General features: G+C 39.3%; 1 pseudogene; it reads right to left on the bottom strand.

Annotated features, from left to right (window-relative positions):
* Positions 1-20617, bottom strand: part of LOC148539273 (uncharacterized) — a 41227-nt pseudogene extending 20610 nt beyond the window's left edge.
* Positions 20618-20826: the final 209 nt, after the last annotated feature.

The raw sequence follows: 20826 nt of genomic DNA, 5'->3' as shown, positions 1-20826 counted from the left end.
TGAATTCAAGCAATTTCACACGGGAGAGTGTATGGAGAGGGTGTGGGCTATAGTTCATGCTGCAATACTACATACTAATCGCCATTGGAGAGAGTAGTAGGTAGATCTAGTGGGTGGGAAGCATGTAAAAGTCTGCAGGCATCTTTGCCACTGTGTATGTTTGTCTGACACAAGCTGGCACCTGCAATACAGTGCAAACAGGCTCTTTATGTTTGTTAAAAGTAAACTTGAAGTGATTTGCAATCACTTACAATTGTTTTCATAGATATGCTATATTCTTTTTCTGTTTGTGCCGCTACATTAGATGTATGAGGACACATCTCTACCCCAAATTTATTAAGCAGCATTTTTCAAAGCCTCCGTGTTGTTGCAGTTTCAGTCATTGGATTTAGACGGGCAATTATATTCAATACAAAACATGCCTGGCTTTGAATTAAATAAAATTGCCCTTTTAAATCCAAAGGCCAAAACCACTGCAGACATGAAAGCTTGAACAGTGCCACATAGTACATTTTAGGTGAATATGTCTCGATTATGACCCTTGAAAGTTCAGCGCTGTATAATATGTAATTGTTTTATCATTAAAATATAATTCTATTGATGGCACTATGATAAATGTTTCCTTATATCATTAAATCATGTAGTCAAATAATCCATCTGGGCTTCACCAATGGTTTTGATATTTAATTAAATTATTATGTGACATTACAGTAAAGACACTGATTATCCTTACATATCAAACTTTAAATCTCTATAGCATACAGTTTAATTTATTTCATTTACAAAATGCATTGGGTAATGAGCATAGCAATACAATTATTATGACCCAATAAATTACCATAAGCTATCAATTATATTCCATTAAAAAATGAACTTTACTATTTATTGTAAATAGGGGATTTATTTTTAGGATCTAGAGAAATTGTCTTTGAGGCCTTAATCATGAATAGATTTCTGGCTTCTTGTAAGGAGAATACCAGGTGGAAACACAGCTGTAGTAATGAGCAAATGAAAGCCAAAAGTCAACACTTGGGAATTTTTTAAATGTGTTAAAGATCATATGTGGTGGTTTGACTGCAATTTGTTTAGTTAAGCTGATCATCCTTGTAAATTCCTTTGATCCCTATGTCCTTGTCCACTGGGATATATCAACATTTTTCATTTCCACTAATAAAGTTAAATCCGACATACATTAAACCTTCTGGGAGTGAAATATCTCCATACGTATCCTTTTTCAGGAAACAATAGGGACAGGTTAGTATGAATTAAAATAGTGTAGTGGGGATATGGGTCAAGTCTAGTCTGGGCTACAGTATCAAATTAAATTAATATGCCTTTTATATAGGTATTTCAACACTGTACAATTTAGTTACAAGAGGCAATGATGGAAAAGGATGGGAATCTTTATGACTAGGTTAGGGGAAGTTATATTAGTTTGCAAGGATACAGCAGAATATTTGTAAACAGGCTTTATACAAGAACACCCAGCCATTAGAAATAGGCTGTGAATTTCAGACCATTTAACATGCACAGTCAAAATATTAGCAATTTGATATTTTAAATGGAGATGTGAGTATAAAAAAAGTATAAATACATGTATTATGTATGCATGTATGTACAGCATGTATGAATGTATGTATCTATTTATCTATCTATCTATCTATATCCTATCGTAAAGTGAAACTTAGAAGTGTATTTACTAAGCATTGGATTCTAAAACCAGACGGTTTAAATCATGTTTATGCTCTAATTTAAAAGGACAATGACTTTACTAGCAAAGCACGGATAGTAAATACATTGCCATTTTAAATTTTGGGCATAAACATGAGCGGACACGCCGGGTTTTAGACCCTGATGCTTAGTAAATAAACCCATTAAGATTATACTGTGACTCTTTTGTGCTCAATATAGAATCTGAATATGAAATAAAATAATAAAATAAAGAACATTATAAATTGAAGTTCTGAGTAAATTAATAGAAAAACAGACCTAACTATAAGGAGTCCTATCTAAAAATATCCACTCATAACACCAGGCCATAGACCGCTATTATGATACCATGTACAGAAGTGCAGAATATGGCAGTGCAGCAAATTAACAGCAATATTATTCCTAACACAGTCTGTTCGGACATTGTAGACGGCTCTTCAGGTACCTTCATTAACATATGCCATTGAGCTCTATGCTGTCATTGAGCCCACCCGGCATCAAGGTTCTCAGAGCAAATATCCAAAAAGCTTCTCTTTTCCACAGTTCCTAATAATAGTTATTATACTAAAAATGATATTAAATAAACAAAACTCTGTATATTGAATAATTTTCTATGGAATTAAAACATTTTGGATAAAATAATGGGGATCATGTTGAATTAGATGTACATGTTTATGCATTTCTGTACCACAGGTGTACCAAAAAAGTATGCACATGTATTGAACTCAACCCCATTGAGTTCTTCTGGGATAAGCTGGTTTGCAAATATGAGCTAAGTCTTGTGAACATCAGTGCTCGGCCTTACTAAAGCATTTGTGCTTGAATAGGTGTAAATCCCAGCAGCCATGCTCCGATATGTATTTGAAAGCATTTCTAGGGGAATGGAGGTTGTTATAGCAGCAAAAAGGGGACCATCTCCACATTAAAGCCCAAGGTTTTGAAATGAGATGTTCATAAGCACATACTGCATGTGTGTGATGTTCGGTGGCCTTATAATGTACCATTCTCATATTGCCAAGTAATATGATTTATCTGTATACTTTAACAAAATGTTATGTATACTGTGCAAATTCCAATTGTTTATTATTTGCAACCTAAGGGGTCTATTTACTAAGCAGTGATAAGAGACAGAGTGAAAAGTGATAAGGTGCCATTGAAAAATGACAGTTGGGAGCTGATTGGCTGGCACCTTATCACTTCCTTATCACTTTTCACTCTGTCTCTTATCACTGCTTAGTAAATAGACCCCTAAGAGAGATAAGTTGTAGTAGTTTTAACTACAAGTAAATAAAAGAAAGTAATAAACAAAAAGTTATTTGATAACATTTCATTAAAAAAAGTGTTTTCCATATTCAGTTTTCTATTACTGTACAGACTAAATACAATATACTGTCATAATAGAGGCTCCACATAGACCTCTGGGACAAAGTGTAACAATATGCCTGACTCTATCTCTAGAAAATGCCAGATAGATGGTGGTAGGAGTCTGGCCTATCTGACAAGACTAATAATATCTTGAAGTAATTTTGTGTATGTAGCCTAGGATTCATGACAGTCATTCTTACTAATAGGTCATATTTATTTTTATAACCTCGCAGTAAACTCTAAAATAAGTTATCATGAATCTTGTGGAATCACTAAGAAATATGCAGCCGGTTTTAAGATGTTTAATTCGATCAGTGATCTTAGTCTACTGTTGATAGGTTTCTCCAAACATTGAATAAAGATAACAACCCCATATATTACTATACATTACATCTTAACCACAGTAATGGATCATTTGTATAGAATTTTTGTTTTTAAAACGAACCACTGATTTTCTAGTGGAAAATATTTTTAAACATTATTAGTTACATTTTCACAATATGTCAGTATTAATGTAAAATAGTTAACAAAGTATGATTTTATTGGCCTTTTGTATTTAAATATTTAAATACAAAATTGTCCAAAAAGTAGAGATGTGGTTTGGTTTTATTTGGTTCTTTTCGACAATTTAGCACAAGTTCGGATTTATCTTATAGGCTATCCAAGCAGAGAGAGCCGGATAGCCAATAAGATGCAATTTTTGAGTTCCATACATAACCGAGTAAAAATTAATCACTCATCTCTACCGCAAAGGTGGAAATATCCTTTAATCTTAATTCATCAACTGTGCTACAAATTATTATAATCTGCCACCAGTCATTTCAGGCCAATATATTGTTTTTAGTTTCATTTTAAATTTGAATATGGCTTTAAATACATGGAGAACATTTAAATTACTTTTAATAATATAGAGCATTAGTTTTTTTTAAACAGGCAATGTGTCCTACTGTGGATGGCATTGTAATGCAGACAATTTATCCTATCTATTAAAATGTAATTTTAAACTAATTAATAACTAATAAACTAACTCTCACTTACCTGGAAATATTTTTTTCTTGTCTCCCAGGCACCTAACCATAACACATATGTTAAAATACATTATAAAACAAAATTAATGTAAAAAATAACTCATTTATTATTAGCACATTATCAACAGTAAATACAATTATCAAGCCACACTCCCCAAACCACACCAAGTTTTAATTCAATAGTACCCATATTTAAGACTTAGACCTCCTTACTAGAGATGTGCGCCGACCCCCATGTTATGGTTTTGGTTTTGGATCTGGATTTCCCCTGGTTTTGGATCTGAATCTGGTTTTGGATTTTTTTCCTTGGTGTTTTGCTTTTAGGTTTTGGTTTTGGATCTGTATTTTTTCCAAAAAATGATATAAACAGCTAAAACCACATAATCTGGGCCTGTTTTTGTTCCTACAGTATTATTAACCTTAATAACAATCATTTTCAGGTATTTCTTGGCATATTTAACCACCTCACAGCTCACAACATTAATTTCACTATTTTTCACCAATACAGGCTAAAGGCTGCAGCGAACTGGCTGGCAAAAGTAAGCAACAGAGCGGCAGCACAAACACACGGCAGTTTAAAAAAATATAGGACATCTATGAAACATTGCCACACAGCAGTGGCAGACAGGATGGCAGTTTAATAAACTATAATAATGTCAGTTGGCAATGCCCCAAATTGTGCCAAATGTAAAGGAAAGAGGTTAAAATGGAATTGTCCCTCCCACCTACTCTTATGTGGGATATTAAAAAGGACATGCACAGTTTAACAAACCAAGCACTTTAGCCACTAGGACTGATACTTTTGTGGCTCCTTGGTTTGTTTGGGCCCCCACAAAACATTTTTTGGAAGGACTACCTACAATTATTAAGGAGGAGGTTGATGATGAGGGTGTTGGTGGTGGGGATTGCATGTGCTGGTCCAAACTGCTGGAAGCTGATACTGGACTGCTTGTTATTAATTTACAAATGATAATTTTGTTAAACAAATTGCATGAACTCACTGCAAATGACATAACAGGGAGGAGGTGCCTAGATGGTTAACGTCCCTTCCTCTGCTAACTTTGGCTTTACAAATGAAACAGATGCCTTCACTACTGTTGTCAGAATTTAGATTAAAATAATTCCACACCCAAGACGTAGCTTTTCTGGCTTTTATTTTTTATAATTAGCAAGAACTGCTGCCACTGGTGGCTGATTTACACAAACCACATCCTTATCATCAACATCCACATAAGCGTCAGATAGGACACAAATTTCCCCTTCATACTCCTTGGTATTATCACCATGTAATACTAGCACAGCCGTCATGGCATCAGTGATCTGCTGTGAAACTGGGTGACAGCTGTTATACTTACTTCCTCTATCAAAGGACTGTTTAATAGCCAATTGTTTTTTTAAATTACTTCTGATCACAAATGAGGATGTTGATGATGATGCAGGTGTTGGTGTTGGAGATCGAAGGCACTTGGATCCCACAGAGAGGGAGCAGGTAGGTGACACTGGACTTGTTACGTTTTGAGTTTTGGAACGTGGCGACATACACTTTGATATTTGATGAATGCGCTCCAAGTGACATAACAAGGAGGAGGTTCCCAGGTGGTTTAGGTCCCTCCCTCTACTCACTCTTGCTTTGCAATGGTTACATATGGCTTGACAACTTTTGTCCGGATTGTGGTGGAAATAATTCCACATGTGAGAAGTGGATTTTTTTGTCTTTTGTCCTGGCATGACAACAATGGGCTTTGGCTTTTTCAATCCATGGGCAACAGCTGTTGGCTTACTTACACAAAGGACATCCTCGGCATCAACATCCTCATCACCAACATCTTCATCAACAACATCCTCATCATCCTTAGCACCTTCAATTACCAAAATATCCTCCTCCCCATGTGCAATTCCACAGAAGCATCCTCACTGACTACGTCTGCAAGATGTTGACTGCCCTTCCCCACATTTACAGAGGGCACACAAATGTTGGAACTTGGAGGATCCTCCAGTACACTAGTATTTAGGCCTGACTCACACATGGCAACCGCAGACACACTTGCACTCTCCTCGGGGATTTGTGATTTCGATTTCTCAGGGCACACAGTTGTTTTTTGCAAAGGGCAATCACAATCAGAACTAGCAGTCTTCATAAAGAAAGGCCAAGGCCTTATCCTTTCCTTGCCACTTCGTGTAGTAAATGGCATATTGACAATTTTTTGTTTATCTAAAGGCAAATTTCCTTTCGATTTTTTTTTCTTAACTTCAGTAAAAGTAGCTTAACCATATCGATGGCGTGACTTAAGCCCTGGGGCATGGGCCTTCATAGAGGACGAGGAAGTTGACGGCCTTGCACTGCTGACGGCTGCTACAACATGTGGTTCTTGGCCTTGCTCTCCTGTCATGTGACAACCCTTCATATTTTCTGTGGTCTTGAAGCAGTGTCACAAGCACCAATAGTGTAGCTAAGGTGCGGTTGCAAAATTCACACACGTGCAGTCGTGCGCACATACAAAAATAGTAGATAAAAAAAAAATTTTCAGCTCCAGAACTTGGGCCCAGAGCACCAATTGATCACGACTGGAGTCGGGCAGCACTAGGTTGCAACTTGCGTTGCTGGCTGGATCTTGTGCGGTACTGCGGCTAAGCCTAACACGCACGCACACACACACAAAAAAATATAAATGACACTTTTATTGATTTTTTTTTTTTAGCATGACTGGAGTCGAGCAGCACTAGATTGCAACTTGCGTTGCTGGCTGGATTTTGTGCGGTACTGCAGTTAAGCCTAACACGCATGCACACACACACACAGAAAAATATAAATGACACTTTTATTGATTTTTTTTTTTTAGCACGGCTGGAGTCGGGCAGCACTAGGTTGCACTTGCGTTGCTGGCTGGATGTTGTGCAGCACTGCAGTTAAGCCTAACACGCATGCACACAAAAATATAAAAGACACTTTTATTTTTTATTTTTTTTATTATATATATATATATATATATATATATATATATTATATATATATATATATTTTTTTTTTAGTCCAGAACTTGGGCCCAGATGGACACAGCACCAGCCCGGATGTATCTACAGTTCTGCACCAGCCCAGATGGACACATAAGACAGCAAAGCACCAGCCCAGAATGGACAAGCAGCACCAGCCCCAGTGGCAAACGCAGGATTTTGAAAGGGGGGTTTCCAATACTTGGGTACAAAACCAATGGCAAAAAATCTCACCAGATACAGGCAGCACTAGTCCTCGGGTACCCAATAATCCAAGCTTGTTAATCCATTACTGTGGCGAAATATGTAATAATTGCATCTGAAACGTTGTACAGTAACGGATTAACAAGCTTGGATTATTGGGTACCCGAGGACTAGTGCTCCCTGTATCTGATTGTATGTTCAAGACTGAGCGGTCTGCTTAGTTTTTAGGCTCTGCACCCCGGCTGTTGAACTTTTTTAATTTGGAGCGCTGGTCTACTTGTCTATATTTATGTGGAGCTTTTCAGCTCCTCCAAGAAATAAAAAGGCGGCACTGCAACATACACAGTGATATATACACGCACAGACACACACACTGGAAATGCCGACAAACACACTGACACACACCCCCGCACTGACAAAGCCTACACACACACGCATTGACACAGACACACACACTGCACTAGCAAAGCTCATACACACACACTGACAAAGCCTATATACACACACACTGACCAGGGGCGGATCTAGACTTTTCTTTTAGGGGGGGCGATTTTTATAATTTATCACGACTCCTGTCCTGGCACCTCCCCTTTCTGGTCCATTGTATGGCTTATTACAATTTCTATATTTTTTATTCCTTTTTGTTGCACTTGCAGATAAAAACCTGATATATTTTTATGCAGCCACTGTAGACAGGATGTATCATGTACATCCCACCCCTTACCGTATCTATATTGGCATGATTACTTACTCACGGGACAACTGTTCCGATAACAGCTGTCCCATGCTTTCTATGTTTTTGCCCGTGGCTGTCAGGGGGAAAAAGGGATCAGAAGGATCCCACTCTCTGGAGATTTCTGCTGAAGGAAGCCCATAGATTTCTATAGGATATCAAACACGTGCAGGAAGTTCCCCCTGCACAATGCCCAGGAACAGCACTAAAACCTGCTTAAAGTAGACACAGGAAGATGCCAATAGTAATTTTTCAGCCCCAGCTGGGTGCCCAAATCTGCAGCCACTTACCTGGGTGAGGCAGAGCAGGGTGAACATATTGCTTCATGTGCAGACTTGAGAGGGCGTAGTGTAGTGTGGCCAAGAGAGAGAGGGGGGGACAGAATCACACCTGCTGCTATTACAGATCTCTGTACTGCAGCTCAGCCTCAGCAGCTCCATGAGCTGAATGTTCAGTAGCCCCCCACCCCCGGCTCGGTCTGGCTTGTAATGGAGCTTAGCCCTTAGCCTAGTTCCAGGAGCTGACTGCATGCAGTAATTACTTTCTGTACACTGCAGTCCTCCCCTACCACCGCGGAGCTCCTCCGTTCACATAACAGCCTAATAAATCATCCAGGCTGATCCGTCTCTGCAGATTTAACTCCTGGGGGTGTGTGAACTCAGGAGTTAAATCTGCAGAGACGGATCAGCCTGCATAATTTATTAGGCTGTTATGTGAACGAGGAGCTCCGCGGTGGTAGGGGAGGACTGCAGTGTACAGAAAGTAATTCCTGCATGCAGTCAGCTCCTGTAACTCGGCTAAGCTCCATTACAAGCCAGACCGAGCCAGGGATCTAACATGCGTAGTGCAGGACTGCAGGGACGGACTTTGCTAGGGGGGGCGATCGCTCTAATCGCCCCCCCCCCCTGGATCCGCCACTGAGAGACACACAAACTGCTGTGACAAAGCCTATACAGACAGACACACACACTCACTGACAGAGCCTAGACACACACACACACTGACAAAGGCACACACACTTCACTTAAGTCTATACACACAGACTGACACACACACTGATAAAGCCTAAACACACACAGACTGACAAACCCTAGACACATACACACTGACAGACACACACACACACACTGACAATGCTAAACACACACAGACTGACAAACCCTAGACACATACACACTGACAGACACACACACACACACACACACACACTGACAATGCTAAACACACACAAGACTGACATACCCTAGGCACACACACATACACACTGACAAAGCAGACACACACTCATTGAAATACACAGTGACACAAGCGCTGGCATGGCTAATTACAGATCACCTCTCCGCCCCCACCGGCTCCCCCCACATGTAATACATTACACCTACCTGTGGTGCGGGTCTGGGAGAGAACGCCGGTCACTGACTCACCCAGCAGGCTCCGATCTCTCAGCCTTCCACAATGGCAGGGCACCATGGGAACTGCCCGGGAGGAGCTGCGCATTACAGCTGCAGCTCCCCCTACAGCCAGCTCAGCCAGCATCAGTCAGGTTCTTTACAAAAAAAATAAATAAAGCTGAGCTGCGATGGAGTGGCGTGCTGGGGGGGTTTCTAGGTGCTCGGAAAACCCCCCTGCGTGCACGTATGAGCCCAGGACACAGCAGACAGCACAGACAGCCCTGATGGATCAGCAACAGCCCAGATGGACACAGCAGACAGCACAGTGACAGCACCAGCCCAGCCAGAATGGATGAGCACCAGCCCAGGACACAGCAGACAGCACCTCTCCCAGCCCTACACTACCCACCCTCCCTGTTCATTCTCCACAGCCGGAGTGAAATGGCGTCCGTCGGGTGGTCCCTTATATACTACTTTGACCATAGAGATGAAAGCTTGCGAACCGCAAGATTTCAGACTCTATAGTTTTGCCTCGGTTTGAGATCTGAGTCAGGCAGGGAAAATCGAGCCTGCTTGGATCCAACTCAGATCTGCTAAATTCGGGTGGGCTCGGATCTTCGAAATCCGAACCCGCTCAACTCTACTCCTTACCTGCAAATTGCAAATTAAATTAAATGAACATTACTAAATGAATAGCTTTCACATTAACTAAATCAAGCTATTTTCCCCAATCATTCAAGAAATCAAATTAATAGTATACATCAACGTATTAAATTGATGTATAAATTACCTTGGAAATTGAATGAAATTACTTATTTCCACCCAACAAATATTAAATTAATAGCATTCTTACTTAATAAATACATTTATTTCCCCTACCCCCAAAACCACACAGACATTAAATTAATAGTATTCACATGTAATAAACCCACTTATTCCTACACCAACAGCTACAACATTATTAGTCCATATTTAATAAATAGCCCTCTTACTCTTCACACTCTGACACACTTTCAATTACTAGCATCCAGATCACCAAGCATTAAATACATTTTCCCATTACCTTACCAATAAGAAAAAAATGTGTTATACACTACTGAAATGATTATCCTCCGCTGAAACCTTATTTAATTAATAGTCAACCGCCATCCACATTATATTAACCACTATGCTGCCATTGAAGAGACAGACTTGTTATTTGCAGACACTGTAAAACTGTGTCCCACTTAAAAAGCAATTACCTGCTCCTCACAAGCCCTAATCACCAGTGGGTAGTATCAGAGCAGTGATGCTAGCACACATACATGCTGACATCAGTTTAAATAAGAAAAGTATTTATAGGGAATTAGGGATGGACTGTAAGTCCCCAGCACTAGCGCATAGAGAGGAAGTCCCCTCTTTCATACTAGATCTTGTCCAACAAACATTAAGAGATTGGTCACCTCTTTCAAATGAATATCCCCCTTAGTACTTATTGTCTGATGATCATCTGTGATCACTAGACCATATGCAGTATATCAGGTAGTCCCCTCTCTAAAACTATATGCTCATTTAACCATTATTCACTGGTGATCACCTTTGATCAATGAGCAATAATAACCTGGACTACAGAAAACTTTTTCCATAAATGGGAGGAGGGTCCTATCAACCCATCTTTAGAACAGTGTGTCCCTTTAGTAGATAGTCATTGTCAAGGACAATGACTAAAATAGTACAGAAAAAATACAAATTTCCACAGTTGGGGTGATCTAAGGACCAGACCTCCACATCTTGTGTCAAACAAATAAGTTCTCCCATTATTTAATGCAGTACATTTTCTAGTTTAGAAAAGTTTAATTATAGATAGCAAAAATTAGCAAAATAAATAATAAAATAAATTTTCAAGTGCGTTTTTTTTTTTTTTTTTTTTTTGGAAAGGCAACTTAATGCTGAAGCAAGAACCACAAAGTATTTATGTGTTTTTTTTATTAAAAAAAATAAAATGTACTTTTGTTTTTCTATCTTGAAAATGCAATAAAAAAAATGATCTGATGTCTTATAATGATCAAAAATACTATTTTATTAAAAAAAATTTATTTCTGGAAAAAAAACAAGGTAGACTTTATGTAGGCACTGCTTAAAAAATCAGTGATATTGATGTTGGAATGCTTTGAAAAATGGCCTCAGCACAGGAGTGAAAAGCAATGAAGAGGTTAAAATCCCTCCACCCATACTTCCTTCTTAAATCTATGACTGTACATTTCAGAGACAGTTTGCTTCTCTTGCTTTCTGCACACATGGGATAACATGCATGTAAGGTGGTGCAAGACCCAGATGTGACATGCCATCATCAGGGGGAAACCGACTTACACAGAGGAGAAAGGAGGAAAGGAAGAATCTGGAAATCTGTGGTTTCATGCAGTAAAGTGACTGGTCCTGAAAAAGAGGTGGGGGTTTCACACCTGTAATCAAATGTACAGTACTGTACACTGTCAATTCCTTTAAGCAAATGTTATATATTTTGTCCTACAATACATGATGACACATGGGGCCAAATGTAATAAAGGTTAATAATAATAATAATAATAATAATAGGGTGAGAGTTTAGAAAATGTGAGAGTTTAGCTGTAAACTCTCACATTTGTCACGTTTTATCTTCAAAATGGGAAAATATCTGGATGAGAGTTTATATCGTGAGAGTTTTTTTAGTCTAAAAACATGCGAGTTTGTCTGTTCTCTGACTCTATTATATTGGCAAAGTTTAAAAAGTGTGAGAGTTTACTGTTTATTATTTACGGCATTATTAATAACATTAATTTCCAGTCGTTTCCAGTCAATTTTCATCACCTCACAATCTCACAATATTGTTTTCACCATTATTGGCCAAAGACTGCAGCGAGCTGGCTGGCTGTACTAAGCGACAGAGCAGCGGCACAAACACATGGCAGTTTAAAAGGATATAGCACATCTATTAAACAAAGTGACACAGTAGTGGCAGAGAGGATGGCAGTTTAATAACCTATATGACCCTATAGATTTTTTTCATTAATCAAGAACTAAGAGTCTAAAATTAAAGGCCTAATAGAAAATTAGTAACCAGTCCCGGACCTCTGAGCCTGGGCTAACATTGGATAAATAAGGGGTAAAAACAGTATGGGGTTCCCCCTATTTCCCAATAACCAGCGCTGGACTGAACCAGCCAGGGAGTTAACGCTATAGCAGGGAGACATACACCATGGGGTCCACCTGCCATAAAGTTAACCAATTTTCAGCCTAGGGGTGGTTGCCCCTCAGGGGGAAGGTGGGAAGATGGGTAAATTTCTTAGGGATTGGAGCTCTGGGCTGACCAGTTTGAGGCTGATTAACATTATGTCAGGGGAACCCTACACTGTGTCTCCCTGCTCTAACGTTATACGCCCCCACCCCACGGCTGGTTCAGCCGTGTGCTGATTATTGGGAAGAAGGGGGATCCTAACATTTTTCCTATTTCCTCTAACTGTCCAGGCTCAGGGTTCCAGGGCTGGTTGCTGATTTGGGGGAGGGGGGCACCCCACACTTTTTTTTATTAACCAATTTTTCTATCTTTAACACATAACAAAGTTTGCACAAAAGCGCAGCTGATTCAGGAATGAATGAAAAGTAGAAGGAATATGACAGGGAGGGACTTATATGCAATGCAAATCATGCGAGATCCGACATTTCCTTCCATTATCTTGTTTTAAGTACTGAATTAGCTGGGAAGAACTGAGGGAAGCCTCGCTTCGACTCGGTACTCCAAAATTCAGTTCTGTCAGATTTCTCTGAATCCGAACCACTCCTTTCTAGCTTGCCCTGGGTATAATGTACCTATGGAATCTGATCAAATGAAAACAATTCTCTGTACATGACAGTTTAGCTATTACGTAATATTTTGTCCCACTATAATATATAGGCTATGGTCCATTAATGTAAAGCAGGAAAAATTAAGGTAAATTCTTAATTGTTATTATCACATCTTGTAGAGAAATCTTGCTAACCACAAGTCCACAATGTGCAACAAGATCAAGCCTCATATTTAGCAAAAAACTGACAGCATTGCAAGTGGTGGTTAATTTACAACAAAATATTAAATTTTAGTGATGAAATCCTACAATAAAGGCACCAATTTAAGTACCATGTAGAAAAAAATATAAGAATATAAAAGTTAGGGATGAGCGGGTTCTCAGAGAACCGAATTCCCCCCGAATTTCAGGGATCCGGGGCGATCCAAGCAAAGCTTCAATCTCCCTGCCTGCCCCGAATCCCACTCCCAAGGAAAAACCTCGTGATCTGCTGTCGGATCTCGAGGTTTTGCCTCGAGAGGCCATTTTTTAAAATCTTTTTGCCTTCAATGGGCAAAGCGCTGTTTGGCTGACAGAGCCGTCTGTCACGGCTCTGAGCCAATCAGCGTTAAGCCCTTTGAATGTAGGAAAAAAACACCAAAAAGAATGTGGTGCTGGTTCCCCCGCTGCCGGCACACCAGCTGTCGGCACCCCCACTGCTGACACCACTGGCTGCCCCACTGCTGACACCATTGGCTCCCCCATGCTACCGACAGTGTCGGCACCCTGCATTGAGAACACCCATGCACTGCCAACACAGTCAGCAAACCTGCAATGAGGACACCGCTGGCACCTCCGCTCTGCTGACACTGCCGGTTCTCTGCACTGAGGATACTGCCAGCACCGCAGCATTGCCATTCCATGTACTGAGGACACTGCTGTCACAGTAAGTTCACAATTGGTGTATCCAACATACACACTGTATAACACACTGTATCAGTGTTGGAAATTGGAAGCTGAACTGCCGCGTTAGTGCCGCCCACTGTGTCGCTTAACTTAGTCAGCCAGCTAGCTGGATGCAACCTTTTGCCCTAAACTAGATGAAAAAAATAATATTGTGAGGTGGTCAAATTGATTGGAAATGACTAGAAATAAATGTTATTGAGGTTAATAATACTGTAGGAGCAAAGACAGGCCCATTGTATGTGCTTTTAGCTGTTTTTATGATGTTTTAAAAACAGTTCCAAAACAAAAAACAAAACACAAAGGAAAAAAAATAAAACCAGAGTCAGATCCAAAACCAGGGGACATCCAGATCCAAAACCAAATCCAAAACACGAGGTTCGGCGCATATATCTAATAAAAGTACTACCTAAAGTACCTGGCGTTTCCCGGGTTTAAATCTTCAAGTTATTAAATTTTATTATGTGATGTCAGCCAAATCCATCCAGTGGAAGGCCCAGACTCCCCAGGTCAAAGTTCTGCCTAGCGTACACCAACGGGAGGTCCGGCCGGGACCCTAACCCCCATAAAAACTGTCCAGGATCCAACTGGATCACCTTGCATTGGTTTCAACCCAATCAGTGCAGATGTGTCTGAATGCATAACCGGACAGGCAAACAAACAAACAAACAAACAGATCAATGAATTTTATATATAAGATTTGTCGCTTTGTTGCATTGTTGTCTTATAGCTTACTTTTTCGATACTAAATAACTAAGCAAGATTTGTCAGCTTTGCCTAGAGAGCTGTGGAATATATACACCAACAAACAAACAAACTTCCTCCAGCCTAGACAGAGCTCCTGTCCTTTGCCCTTTTGCTCCACGGGAGGTTTCTGTCCTCCCTGAACTCACCTTAGGACACCTGCGTTATGGTTTAACAGGTGTACCACCCCAGTCAAACTCCCCACCTGCCACTGTCCCAGGAGCAGATTAACAGATTAACCTCCAGCCTAGACAGAGCTGAGATCTCTAATCCTGGAAGTACATCAGAGCCGTAACTATACTTTTTAGTGCCCTATGCCAGAGAGAGCATTGGCGCCCCCCCCCTCCATTTTTTAAATAGGGATATAAGATAGTGCATCTGAAAAAGTGCCGTGATCTGATGGAGAAAGGCCAGGGAAGAGATAGGGGAGGCCAGGAGATGCTGTATATAAAAATAGAGGAAGCAACAAGTAAGAATGATAATAAACAGTAAAATTGACAGGGTCAAACAGCGCCCCCTGCCCTGCGGTGCCCTGTGCCAAGGCACTGGTCGAACTACCCTAGTTACGGCCCTGAAGTACAGTATGCTTTCTCTGTGAGTGAAATGCAATCAAATGGGATTTAGTTTATATCCCAACTGTTGGGATGCCAGCGCTCATAATACTGGCACCAGAATATCGTCACCAGTCACAATTATGGCGCTCAGGCATCCAGACAGTAAGTATTGGGGATAGGAGGAGAGTAAGATTTAGGGGTTAGGGTTAGGCACTAAGAGGAGGGTTAGAGTTAGTCTGCAGGGGTGGAGTTAGGGCTAGGCTGCTGGGGAGGGTTAGGTTTAGGCAGCAGGGAGGGAGGGTTAGGGGGTAGGGGAAGGGTAGTATACTTACGTGCTTCTGTCGCGATTGTAACCTACTCGGGATGCCGGCATCGTGATTCTGAATGCCAGCATCCCGTATCCAACCCAATCAAATGATTCCCAGTTTACCAATGGGATTTATGGCCCCTCAAATCTGTGGTGTGTTGGTGCTATGCTGTATTACTATAATATAATATTGATAATAAAAATTAATCAGACTACTTCCCACATGGTCCCACATGGTACTACATGTTTGATTAGTAAAATATATACAATATTTTTGTTACAATAATATTCAGGAAATCACAGATTGAGTAGAAGTAACAAAATATATATATGAAAAAATCATGGAACAGTCTATATTTTTCCTAATTTACCTATTTTTTCTTATGTATTGAACGTAAAATAAAAAGTTATTAAATATTTAATAATATAGCAAAAGCATCACAGAGCCTTCATATGGGTATGTGTGAAGACAGGCCAATCAGATGGAGCAAAATTAATTTTTTTGCATTTTTGAACTCATGAACTTTTAAATTTTTTTATTATTTAAAATCCAAAAACTTTGATTCACAGTAGCATTTGTAATATTCATAAATGTTATAAGGTCTCCAAATGTTATAGGGTCTTCACTGTTTGCTATTGACGGCCACCCTACACTGCATATATAAGTCATGTTTCTATGTCAAGCTGGGCAGTCATGCCAACTTCATCTTGTTCTTATGCACTCTTAGGGGCCTATGTATCAAAGCTGGGAGAGAGATAAAATTGTGAGAGATAAAGTACTAACCAATCAGCTTCCAATTTACATTTTACAGGCTGTGTTTAAAAAATATAGCTAGGAGCTGATTGGTTGGTAATTTTTTTGTTACAATTTTCTCTCTCTCCCAGCTTTGATACATAGGCCCCTTAGAGTTTTTGATATTTGTAAAAATAAATTTGGAGTTCTTATATCGGAGATGGTAAATCAATGGAAAATGTAGAAGAGTATAAATATATATATATATATATATATATATATATATATATATATATATATATACAGGTTGGGTCTCCCATATCCAAAATGCTTGGGACCAGATGTATTTTGTATAACGGAATATTCCGTACTGTGGAGTATTTGCATATCATAATGAAATATCTTGGGAATGGGACCCAAATATACACACAGAATGCATTTATGTGTTATATACACCTTATACACACAGCCTGCAGGTAATTGTATACAATATTTTCAAAAATTTTGTGGCTCATGCAAAGTTTGTATACAGGAATGAAATTCATTTATGTTTCATATACACCTTATACACACAGCCTGAAGGTAATTTTATACAATATTTTCAATAATTTTGCCTTAGACAAAGTTTGTGTACATTGAACCATCAAAAATAAAAGGTTTCATTATCTCAGTCATGCCAAAATAATTCCTTATTTTGGAATATTTGGATATGGGAGACTCAACCTGTATATATATATATATATATATATATATATATATATATATATATATATATATATATTAAAAAATATAAAAAAATCTGCTACCTGTACACTTCGGTGTCCCACATTACTCCTTGATAGGTTTAAGTAAATACATACTGTACTTTTTAGTCCTCATAACAGTTGCATGGAATCACTTATCCATACAACCCGTGGGGCTTTGCTGTTTAAGCTCACTGCTTTAGCTTAGCATGACTTAAAACATAGTGGAGCAGTTTCATGCCTTTTAATTTATTTTGCATGTGTGTGGTCACAGAGCACTGAACCATATCAAGGGTTTCTGTCATCTCTTGGGTTTTTAAAGTGTTATCTTAATAATCCCATTCCTGTAATCTTTAAAAGTGGTGACACGTTTTCCCATCTGACGGGATGTTATAATTCTTACCCCCTGTGCAGATCACAAAGATACAATTAAATCCAGACCTAATAATACACAGTGGCCTTGTTTTGGTGGCTATATAACTAAAATAGCATTTTCTTTTCAGACCGTATTCATCCACCACATTATATTGGCATGATCTACTGTATGTCCTTGTCGCTCACTGGTCCATTGATAATCGTGGTGGCAGTAATAATTTTGAAGTGTCATGATAAAGGAATATAAAGAGATATTTAGCATACTGTCTTGACATATTTAAAATATATATATATCAATATATATATATATATATATATATACAATATGTGTAAACGGCGACAACTAATATTTATATATAAGTGTGTGTAGATAACTCAGTCTGTGCGCAAAAAACCTCATGCAGCGGGACAAACGTGATCTCTATACAAAGGTATCCCAACCTTCACCAACATGTGCAAAATATAGAAAAAGCAGAAATCACATGACCTGCGCTTGGTATGCTAATCCGAACAGGGGTGATGTTCCCTTAATCTTATTCAGTCGTTCAGTGTGGCTCTCATAAGTGATGTACCATGATCAAGAGCAAAAGAAATTGTACATAGTGAAGCACAATTTATTACAAAATAGATATACAACATATACAACAAATGATTAAAAATACTAAAAAAAGCATTCCCTAGGTGGGATAATCCACAGTGACAAATGTTTGCAATTACCGGATGGCGGAGAGTCCTGTCAACGGACAGTCCTCAATGAGCGTGTGATGTCAATCATCAGTAAGTATCCCGGGCATACTCCTGGGCACTGCTCACCTCCTTAACCGTCTGGGTCTTGCAAAGTATCTGCCAGCGCGGAGGTCCCCCGTCTGTACCGACGCGTTTCGATCCCGAAATTCTGGAATCTTTTTCAAGGTAAATATCAGTGGTGAATGCAAAACCGATCCGTCACAGCCTTTAAATACTACTTGCATCCAATCGTGTTCCCTCTGTCACAGCTGTTCCCTAAGCACCCTTGAACTACATGTCCCATGATTCTCTATTCCGGCGACCACGTGACAGGTCTATCCTATACGTCATTTCTGGAATTGTCTTTCTAGTATATTTTCCGCTACAGAGTGTCTCTAAGCAAAAATGCCTACAAGATCCATAATTGCTTGCTGTAGCGGTCACATGGTTCTCATATAAATCCATTGTTTCCAAAAGTCCCCTGATTCTCCCCTAGGAATAGAGATGGCCTACGTCATCACCAGCCTCCGGAACCACGCTACATCACGTGGTTTCCACCTTCCATGTCAGAACCATGCGCCTTCAGGGGGATGTTATTCTCCATGCTCCTGGTGTTCTCCACTTCCGCCCAAACTTCTGATGGGCCACGTCGACACCATCCTCCGGAAAGAAGCTACGTCACTCGATCTCCATGTTGCCCGACTTCCGTCACATCCGCCCGGCTCCCCATGCTGTATTCATGTGGGCTTATACTGTTCCCACAGCGTCCTCTGTTGTATACTCTGAAAATAAAACATTCTATAAATAGCGAGAATAAAAGTATTTTTTCTTGTGGGTAAACACACCTAATGAAAAAATTCCTTATGAAAAAATTCCAGATATACTAAATTACTAAAAGACGGAGTGTAGATATAAAAAACAGGTTATATATGTCTATACTGTCCTATCTTCAAGTGATCTGATTACAGGACTAATCTATATACAAAAGCTGTATAAAATCCAAGACCTAACCATTCAATAATAAAAACTATGCAGTTAGGACTTTATAGTTTGTTGTTCATTATTGTATTGGGATTGTAATATTTATATATATATATATATATATATACACATATAGTAGGGACACGCGGTTGTTGTCATAAATTCATATCTTTAGGATCCAAATTAGTTCAATAAGGCTTTATCTGTATATTTGTCTTTGTTTATGTGTTATTCTCCTTCTTCCCTTATAGTTCCTTTAATGTATTCCATTCTCAATTCTCTCCTTTCTTCAGATGGTGGTTTTCGAAGGGCAGGATGCTATATACATCAGGGTGGCGGTATGCTCTGCACCTGGTATTCCCAGGGGGTCTGCCATCCCAGTACTAACCCAGGCCCGTCTGTGCTTGGCTTCCAAGACCAGATGAGATTGAGCATGTGTACAGTGGTATGGTCGTACATAGCTTCCTACCCTTAATCCTTTCATCCCATTAATTTCCATCAGTAGTTGCTGAATATTCATTTAATCTCAAATAATCAGCAGGCTTATTCCATGTGGGTGGGGAGATCTACTGTACTCAGTATTCCCTAAAGGTCTCCCTTCCAGGTACTTATTGAGCTCAGCTAGGTATTGCTTCCAGATAGGGCATTCTTTATTAGTTTATATAATTGTAGATATCACACCCCACAATTGTTCGGTTCTTACAGGAATGGAGCTATTTCATAACTCTCATTGAAGCTAGTGGGAGCAAGAGTGTTTAATTCAAAAATCCAATACATCTCTCGGTTAGATAATAGATTTCCCAGGTCACCTCCTCTTTCACCTAAAGTAACATGTACAATAGCTTTGAATGTCAGATGATCCGGGTTAGAGTTATGTTGATTGATGAAGTGCTTAGAAACCGCGTGTCCCTCTCCTTTATTTTTAATGTTCCTTATATGTTCCTGTATTCTTAGTTTCAATATTATCTTTGTTTTCCTGACATATTTAAATCTACATGTACATTCCAGGAGGTATATCACAGAGTTTGAATTACAATTGAGAAATTATTTGTTACCATATTCTTTAAATCCATTCTAGTTAGTGAAAATTTTTCTTTTTGGATGGAGGTACTTGCATATGTTACAGTGTCCACACTTATAGCAACCTTTATATTTTTGGATTCCATCTTTACCTGATTTTTCATTCTTTTTCAACATGCTTGGAGCTAGCAGATCTTTGAGGTTTCTAGATCTTCTGTAAACGACCTGTGGTCTCGTGGGTAATAACTCTTTTAAAATGGGGTCCGTCATCAGGATATTCCAGTGTTTGCTGAATGATTTTTTAATCCATACATATTTTTAAGTAGATGGTGTGGTCACATACCAAGGGCACCCCAGATGGTTGACTGCCGTGGATTAAGCCTGTCATATATATATATATATAGTCGAAGCCAGATGATTGGCTGAGACCTAAATTGTAAAATTAGAATCTGCACAACACCATTTTATGTTGCTCCTGA

The sequence above is a fragment of the Taudactylus pleione genome, unplaced genomic scaffold (genome assembly GCF_031769625.1).
Source record: "Taudactylus pleione unplaced genomic scaffold, aTauple2 ptg000026l, whole genome shotgun sequence".
NCBI lineage: Eukaryota > Metazoa > Chordata > Amphibia > Anura > Myobatrachidae > Taudactylus > Taudactylus pleione.
Note: the sequence above shows the minus strand (reverse complement) of the source record. Positions and strands in the feature narration are given on the sequence as shown.